The sequence below is a fragment of the Podarcis bocagei genome (genome assembly GCF_964188305.1).
Source record: "Podarcis bocagei genome assembly, chromosome: 3".
NCBI classification, from domain to species: domain Eukaryota; kingdom Metazoa; phylum Chordata; class Lepidosauria; order Squamata; family Lacertidae; genus Podarcis; species Podarcis bocagei.
In genome coordinates, this window is record NC_138127.1 from 102826291 (window position 1) to 102835082 (window position 8792).

The following is an 8792-nucleotide window of genomic DNA, read 5'->3' on the forward strand; positions in this document are numbered from 1 at the left end:
GACATCTTGTGCGTGCTGTGCAATATTTTGCTGCAGTTGCATATTAGCACAATTAAGTGAAGATCTCCCTAGATAAGTTAGGAAAGGATTCATAAGGAAGTTACAGCCTGAAGACAACAGCCTGTTGTCTAGACATTACTTGTAATTCCGGAACTGATGTTAATCAAATGATGCTAATTCCTAGTTTTATGTTTCTTTTCCAAGTCTTCCTCACCTTCTTCCACCCTAGAATGCTTAAAAATTGGCAAGCTAAAATTAATAAATTTCAAGGGAAGTCCCAAAGAATCTCAATAGAGTTAAATCCTTAGCTAAAGACAATTATGCAAACCTGGGGGGGGGGGGGTTATGGCAGTAACGACTGGCTCTGGGCTGCTTATCACTCAGCTCAATACAGTTTCATGAGAAAATACATGATACTGCTGTATCTATTACCACTTCATGGAATTTTGAAAAAAATAAAATAAACCTGTGCCGCTAGAGCAATTGTTGATAGATGTGGGGAATATATCCCTAAGTTGTGATCTTACACATCCCTTGGGAAGACAGGCAAACTAATACCAGTGTACTGGATGAAGCAAAGACCACCAGTGTTGAAGCAATGATTCTTCATCATCAACTTTGTTGGACTGGTCATGTTGTGTGGATGCCTGATGATCGTCTTCCAAAGCAACTACTCAATTCCGAACTTAAAAATGGAAAGCTGGTGGTCAACAAAAGAGGTTTAAAGACTCTCTCAAGGCAATTTTTTTAAAAAAAGTAGTATAAACACTGACAACTGGGAAACACTGGCCTGCGAGCGCTCCAATTGGAGAACAGCCTTTACCAAAGGTGTCATGGGCTTTGAAGACACTCGAAATCAGGATGCAAGGGAGAAATGTGCTAAGAGGAAGGCACGCTTGGCAAATCCACGCCGTCATCAACTCCTGCCTGGGAACCAATGTCCCCACTGTGAAAGGACGTGTGGGTCCAGAATTGGCCTCCACGGTCACTTACGGACTCATTGCTAAAACCGTGTTTGTGGAAGACAATCTTACTCAGCTACAAGTGATCGCCAAAGAAGAAGAAGATCCCTCAGTTGGTTCCAAAAAAATACAATATATATGCCTGTTAGAAGATTTAGTTATGAAAGCATGGGCAACCAGAGACCACTAACGAAAGCAAAACAAATTATGCTGAACAAGGGAAATAGGGGCTCACATGCAATAACCCTGATACCATCATGAGCACAAATCATTGCGAATGCCCAATAAAAAGGATACCTGGAGGGTTCAGTACCTTTGCTTCACTGAGCATTGATTTTGATTTGTTAACACAGGGTTCATGGAACAATGCACATTGACATCCTGCATTCATCCTGATTTTATTAAGAGGTCTTCACATACAGGGCCGGATTTAGGTTTGATGAGACCCTAAGCTACTGAAGGTAATGGGGCCCTTGATATGTCCAGCTGTCCTTTGTCAACAACAAATTGTCACTGTTTCTTGTGTTGAATATATGCTGTATGGTAATTTATGGACCTAATAGGTGTCGCGGATGGCGCTGTGGTCTAAGCTACTGAGCCTAGGGCTTGCTGATCAGAAGGTCGACGGTTCAAATCCCCGCAATGGGGTGAGCTCCCGTTGTTCGGTCCCTGCTCCTGGCCACCTAGCAGTTCGAAAGCATGTCAAAGTGCAAGTAGATAAATAGGTACCGCTCCGGCGGGAAGGTAAACGGCGTTTCCGTGTGCTGCTCTGGTTCACCAGAAGTGGCTTAGTCATGCTGGCCACATGACCCGGAAGCTGTATGCCAGCTCCCTCGGCCAGTAAAGCGAGATGAGCACCTCAACCCCAGTGTCGTCTGCGACTGGACCTAATGGTCAGGGGTCCCTTTACCTTTAATAGGTGTCTAAAGCCATTTGCACCTAACAAAATATGTATTTTATAAAAATAATTGTTGAATTGAAATACAATTAAGAAGAAATGGTTTTTTATATTATATTATATTTTTGAAATGTACATCCAGTTTTTTCCCCTTTAAATTTTTTTGGGGCCCCCAAGATTTCCTGCTTGGCAGGGGGTTGGACTCGATGGCCCTTGTGGTCTCTTCCAACTCTATGATTCTATGATTCTAAGATAGTGGGGCCCTAAGCTATAGCTTGTTTAGCTTATACGTAAATCTGACACTATTCACATATCTTCTATTTTAGGCATTCATTGATACCACATTTTAAAATGCATTTCCCAATCAATGACAATCTCTGGAGGTGTCCCAAGAACCTCATTTTCTAATCTTACAGTTAATCACATTTCAACACTGGCTTGCAAATTACTTTTTATATAAAAAAAAGTTCTCATGAAAATTCCTCAACCTTTTCATGAACATTTTTTTTTTACAGATTTGCATACAATCTGGAATAATAAACTTCCCAATTTGTCTGTTGCTTGGTCTAAACATGGCACATGACGGGCATTTTCTGCTTTCATTTGTCATGCCTGTACCAAGTATAGGTTCAACAGAGAATGCATCTTCTGCATAGAAACGAGGTCTGTGAACCTTTCCAGGACAGTTCTGATCCAATAGGAAACTATTGATGCAATGTTTCAGTGGTACCATTACTTGGTTTGAATCTCCTTTGGGTGAGTTGACACTGGCATTTTTGTAAAATTGCTTTATTTACAAACATTCAAGTAGCACATAAATTGCTTTTAATTTTTATTTTTTTACACATTTGCAGACAGCATGGAAGTCGAGGCAAGCAGCAGGCAAACAGATTCACTACCACACATTGGACGAAAACAACCATTTCTTCAGCTGGGGTACAAATCTTTTTTGGTCAGGATTTTGATGCAAACCTACCTGATCCCCACTTTCAGAAACATGCGTATACTGTATATAGTATTGGTGAAAATGGCATATAAACGTGCATTATTATAGGATATATTGCTTGTAGAAATGTTTGTGTCAGCAAAATTGCACACAGAGCGGTGTAGATATATGGGGAGAAATTTGCATTAAAATATTGGTGAATCTTCATGAGGACATTTTCCATTTAAAAAAGAAGCTACAAACGGATTCAGAAATGTGGTGAGCAGAAACTTAAAACTGGGAAAAAAATAAGAAACTGAGAGAAATGAAATTGAGAGATTCATCCATCCTTCACCTTCCCTAAGGCACCCTTCCCCAGTGTGATAACTGCCAGATCAACCATGGTCAGTATTGCCAATGGTCAAGGATGAGAGCAGTTGCAATCCAAGATATCTGGAAGAAACCAGTTTGGGGGAGATTCTCATAAGCGATGGGGTCATAATTGCAAGGCCTTTCCTTCGACGGGCAATAGATTCCACCCACTCGCTTTGTACTGATCAAACATGATAGGAAGCCGTTGATCAATTGTAGGTGTGCCCAATTCTCATTACAGATTTGCATCCCTGCACATATCTCACTCTTCCTTCCCAGAAGCAATGTGAAGCAGTGTTTTGAAATCAGCCAAATTGGCCGTTTTGCTTAAATAATTGTCAACAACAGCATTGGAGACAGAAGTATGTCACACGGGTTTACAGACAGAGCTCAGGGGAAACATTGGCTCCCAGTACATTTCCGAGCACAATTCAAAGTGCTGACGTTTGAAGCCCTAAATGGCCTCGGTCCTGTATACCTGAAGGAGCATATCCACCCCCTATCGTCCGGCCCGGACACTGAGATCCAGTTCCGAGGGCCTTCTGGCGGTTCCCTCACTGTGAGAAGTGAAGCTACAGGGAACCAGGCAGAGGGCCTTCTCAGTAGTGGTGCCCACCCTGTTGAATGCCCTCCCATCAGATGTCAAGGAAATAAACAAAAATCTGACTTTTAGAAGACATCTGAATGCAGCCTTGTTTATGGAAGTTTTTATTGTTCGAAGTTTTATCACATCATCATCATCATCATCATCATCATCATCATTATTATTATTATTATTATTATGTTGGGAGCCACCAAGAGTGGCTGGGGAAACCCAGCCAGATGGGTTGGGTATTAATAATAATAATAATAATAATAATAATAATAATAATAATAATAATTAAACTAACCTGGTAACTTTGCAACTTTGTTTGCAGACCTACACACAGACGCCTTTCAATGAAGTTTTGAGGCAGAGGATTCCAACTTCACCCACTGCCTTCTCCCATTACCAATACAGTGTGCTTGTGTTGTAGAGGTCAGCACTAGGAGACCAGACAGTTCCTGCTGATCTTTGGCTAACTGGACCAGTGTCCCAATCTTCCATTATTGCACTATACTTCTTTCTAGCCTTCTGGTGTCACAAATGGCCATTCCTAAATATATGTTCAGGAATGCACCTCCCTTCAGCCGTCTTTCGATTCCTGCCCTGTGAGAGGGATCCTCAGAGAGTGAGGAAAGAGAGTAAGACCTCGAAGTTTGCTCTCACTGGACTTCCCCTAGTCAGGGCCACCTGCCACCATTTGTGTTGCAAGAAGAATAAAAGGAAAGAGAAAGAGACAGGCAAAGATCAGTGTAAAGCTTGTTGGAGCTGGAGACTCTGCCATGCAGCTACTGACCACCACTAGGAAGGATGCTAATGAATACTTTAATATTATGATTGTGATTCTATTAAAGTATCTTTATTCCTTGCAAGCCACCCTGGAAGGATTTGTATCCTGACATCATCATCATCATCATTTATTTATACCCCACCTAAATGGCAACCAAAATGGTCAAAGGCCTGGAAACGATGCCTTATGAGGAACGGCTAAGGGAGCTGGGCATGTTTAGCCTGGAGAAGAGGAGGTTAAGGGGTGATATGATAGCCATGTTCAAATATATAAAAGGATGTCATATAGAGGAGGGAGAAAGGTTGTTTTCTGCTGCTCCAGAGAAGTGGACACGGAGCAATGGATCCAAACTACAAGAAAGAAGATTCCACCTAAACATTAGGAAGAACTTCCTGACAGTAAGAGCTGTTCGACAGTGGAATTTGCTGCCAAGGAGTGTGGTGGAGTCTCCTTCTTTGGAGGTCTTTAAGCAGAGGCTTGACAACCATATGTCAGGAGTGCTCTGATGGTGTTTCCTGCTTGGCAGGGGGTTGGACTCGATGGCCCTTGTGGTCTCTTCCAACTCTATGATTCTATGATTCTATGATTCTATCTGGCTGGGTTTCCCCAGACACTCTGGGCAGCTCCCAACAGAATATTAAAAACACGATAAAACATCAAACATTAAAAACTTCCCTAAACAGGGCTGCCTTCAAATGTCTTCTAAAAGTCAGATAGTTGTTTATTTCCTTGACATATTATGGGGGGCGGCGCGTTCCACAGAGCAGGTGCCACTGCCGAGAAGGCCCTCTGCCTGATTCCCTGTAACCTCACTTCCCGTAGTGAGGGAACCGCCAGAAGGCCCTCGTAAGCTGAACGATGGGGGTGCAGACGCTCCTTCAGGTATACCGGGCCGAGGCTGTATACCTGACAGGAGGGACATAAGCCATTGTAATATATAAATTCTTTGCACATCTCCATTCTGGAGAGAGCAAAGCCACTTCCGAGCTGGAGAGGAGGTGGGGTTGCGGGCCCACCCCCTCCCCATGCAGGCATTGGCAGGGGTAATTGTTACTCAAATGAAGGGGGGGAAGGAAGGGCCATCACCTTCCCCCAAAGAGAAGGGTAGTCTGGTAAAGGACTCCGGGGGGCGTTGCCCTGTCCGAAGCCTATGGAGGTGTGGGCCTAAGGCACGCCCCCAAGCGGTGACACCCGGGGGATCCTAGTTGGCGTACTTCAGCAGGACTCCCCCGGCTGGTCGTTAACCCTTCCCAGTCTCCATGCCGGGTAGTCGATAGGAACCAACGCCTAAGGCCAATACCTCTCAATTCCTGTGATCAATAAAGTTGTGGCCTTTTTTGCCCATTAACCTTAAATAATGTGTCCTGTGTCTTCATTTCACATGGGGGGAGGGGACTTGCCACGCAACACAGGAGCTCTAGTGACTTCAGAGGACATACTGAAACAAATGATTAGGGACGGCCATTTCTCCACAATTTAGGTAATGGAGAGTTGGATTTAGAGGGTGGTGCAGGGGGAAGTGAACTTTGGTTGGATAGAGCCCGTTGCATCATTTCCCCAGCCAGCAGTAAACCTCCTGAAGCTGGCTACACATTATGCTGGAAGAGGAGAGCATTAGAAGACAGGGAAGCATCCTCACGTTGCCTAAGAAACTGACCAACTCTTCCCTATACGACACTTCGGTCTGTGGTATAGAGCCTGGTACCAGAACACTGGGAAAAAGTATAGCACACTAATGGAAGGTTGGGACACTGGTTCAGTTGCCCAAAGAGCTGCGAGAAGTGGCTGGTCTCCCAGTGCTGACCTCTACAACACAAGCATCCTGGTAATAGGAGAAAGGTGAACTCAAAAGTTTCATTGAAAGGCGTCTGTGTGGTTATGTGCATATCTGCAACCAAAGCTGCAAAGTCACCAGGTTAGTTTCAGCTGGGCCCTGTCTGTAAACCCATGTGACACACTTCTGTCACCATAGCTGTTGCTTACAATTATTTTTGTTCAGGAGCCATTTTTTTCTGGTTCCAAAATTTCCTTTCCTTTCCATTTGGGAAGGAAGTGTGAAGTATCTGCAAGGATGTAAATCAGTTACGAGCATCAGACACACCTAAGATTGGTCAATGCTGTTCTGTCAACAGGACTTGATCATGACACAGCAAGTAGCTGGAATCGATTGCCAGTAAAAGGAAAAGCTTTGCAAATACGACCCAATCATTTATGCATTGTTAAGTGTTGTTGGCACCGATATATGCATTTGTATTTACATTTTTCTTTAATAAAGTTAAACTTCAGTTGTCGAATGTAATCCGTTCTGGAAGCCTGTTCGGCTTCTGAAATGTTCGACAACTGAGGCATGGCTTCCGATTCGTTGCAAGAGCTACTTCGGACATTCAGCTTCCAAAAAACGTTTGAAAACCAGAGCATTTACTTCTGGGTTTTCGGTGTTCGGAAGCCTAAACATTCCAAAACCTTGCCATTTGGGGGCCGAGGTTTGACTGTATAATTATTTTTTGTAGACATTGCTTGGCCGGCTGCTGAAAAAGCATCACAAAATTCAGGGCAAGGCAGAAAAACTGCTGTACTTCTGTGGTTTATTGTTTCTGAATCAGGTAGGTGTGCACTAAAATCTTGGCTAAACCAGATCTGTCCCCCCAAGTGAAAGAATGTTTGCATCCAGTGTGAGGTAGTGGATCTTTTGCCCTGTGGGAATGCCTGCCATTTGCCTCTACTTACAGTATGTGCTGCCTGCATACTTGCAAAAAAAAGGAAAAGCAATTTTATAAAAAATGCCATAGGTTTCAAGTGCCCTGTCATCCAAAGGAAGCCAAAACCAAGTAATGATGCTGTTGGAACTTCTCACCAATAGGAATGGGTTAAAGAGTCAATCAAGGCCTGCAAAACATGTTACAGTGGTACCTCGTTTTACGGACGGGATCCATTCTGGAGGTCCATTCATAACATCAAAAGCCCACAACTCGAAGTGCCGCATCTGTGCAGGTGCATGGCATGATTTAGTGCTTCTGCGCATGTGTGAGCAGAGAAACCTGGAAGTAACCCATTCCTGGTACTTCTGGGTTGCCATGGGAAGCAACCTGAACAGACGCAACATGAAGCGGAGCAACACGAGGTATGACTGTACTAGTTTTTCTGCATAAGGTGAATCTTCCAAGACTTTTGGACTCTCAAAGAGAGGAAAAGCAGCAGTTCGCAAGTGTTCCTCATGGCCACTGGGTGCTGTTGACCAGATAAGTGGCTATTTGGAAGCTTGCATTGAATGTATTGTTTAGAGTTTGACATGATCATAATCATTCATCTAAAAAGGTAAAGGGACCCCTGACCGTTAGATCCAGTCATGATTGACTCTGGGGTTGTGGCGCTCATCTCGCTTTATTGGCCGAGGGAGCCGGCATACAGCTTCCGGGTCATGTGGCCAGCATGACGAAGCCACTTCTGGCGAACCAGAGCAGCACAAAGAAATGCCGTTTACCTTCCTGATGGAGCGGTACCTATCTATCTACTTGCACTTTGACGAGCTTTTGAACTGCTAGGTTGGCAATAGCAGGGAGCGAGCAATGGGAGCTCACCCCATTGCGGGGATTCGAACCGCCGACCTTCTGATCGGCAAGTCCTAGGCTCTGTGGTTTAACCCACAGTGCCACCCGCGTCCCTAATCATTCATCTAGCCACGTTTAAAGAAATAAAAGGCAAACAAGGTGCTATCCTATTCATATGGATAAAAATTGTTTTTCTTTTTGTTATTGTTACGGCTACTGCTACCCAGGGGCAGAGGAAGGGGAGTGCAGTGGGGGAGGGTCGCCCCGGGTGTCACCACTGAGGGGGGGGGTGTCAAAATGCCAGGTGGCACTCACCACGGGGCCTGCAGCACCTCCGAGCCTCTCCTGGGTGGCATGGGCACGTGTGGTGGCTTGGGCACACACAGGATCTGCGCTGCCCAAATGGTCCACCCGCTGCCTCCCCACCAACTCTAGGGCAGCTGAGTTGGAGGAGGCAGGCAGACTCTGGAGACCCCGCAGTGCTCCCTGCCCCTATGGGTGGCTTGCCCTGCCCTTGCCCCATCCCTAAAGCTCATAAGCAGGCATAGGCAAACTCGGCCCTCCAGATGTTTTGGGACTACAACTCCCATCATCCCTAGCGAACAGGACTAGTGGTCAGGGATGATGGGAATTGTAGTCTCAAAACATCTGGAGGGCCGAGTTTGCCTATGCCTGCTCATAAGCATGGCAGGTCCAATCCAAATGTCAACATGG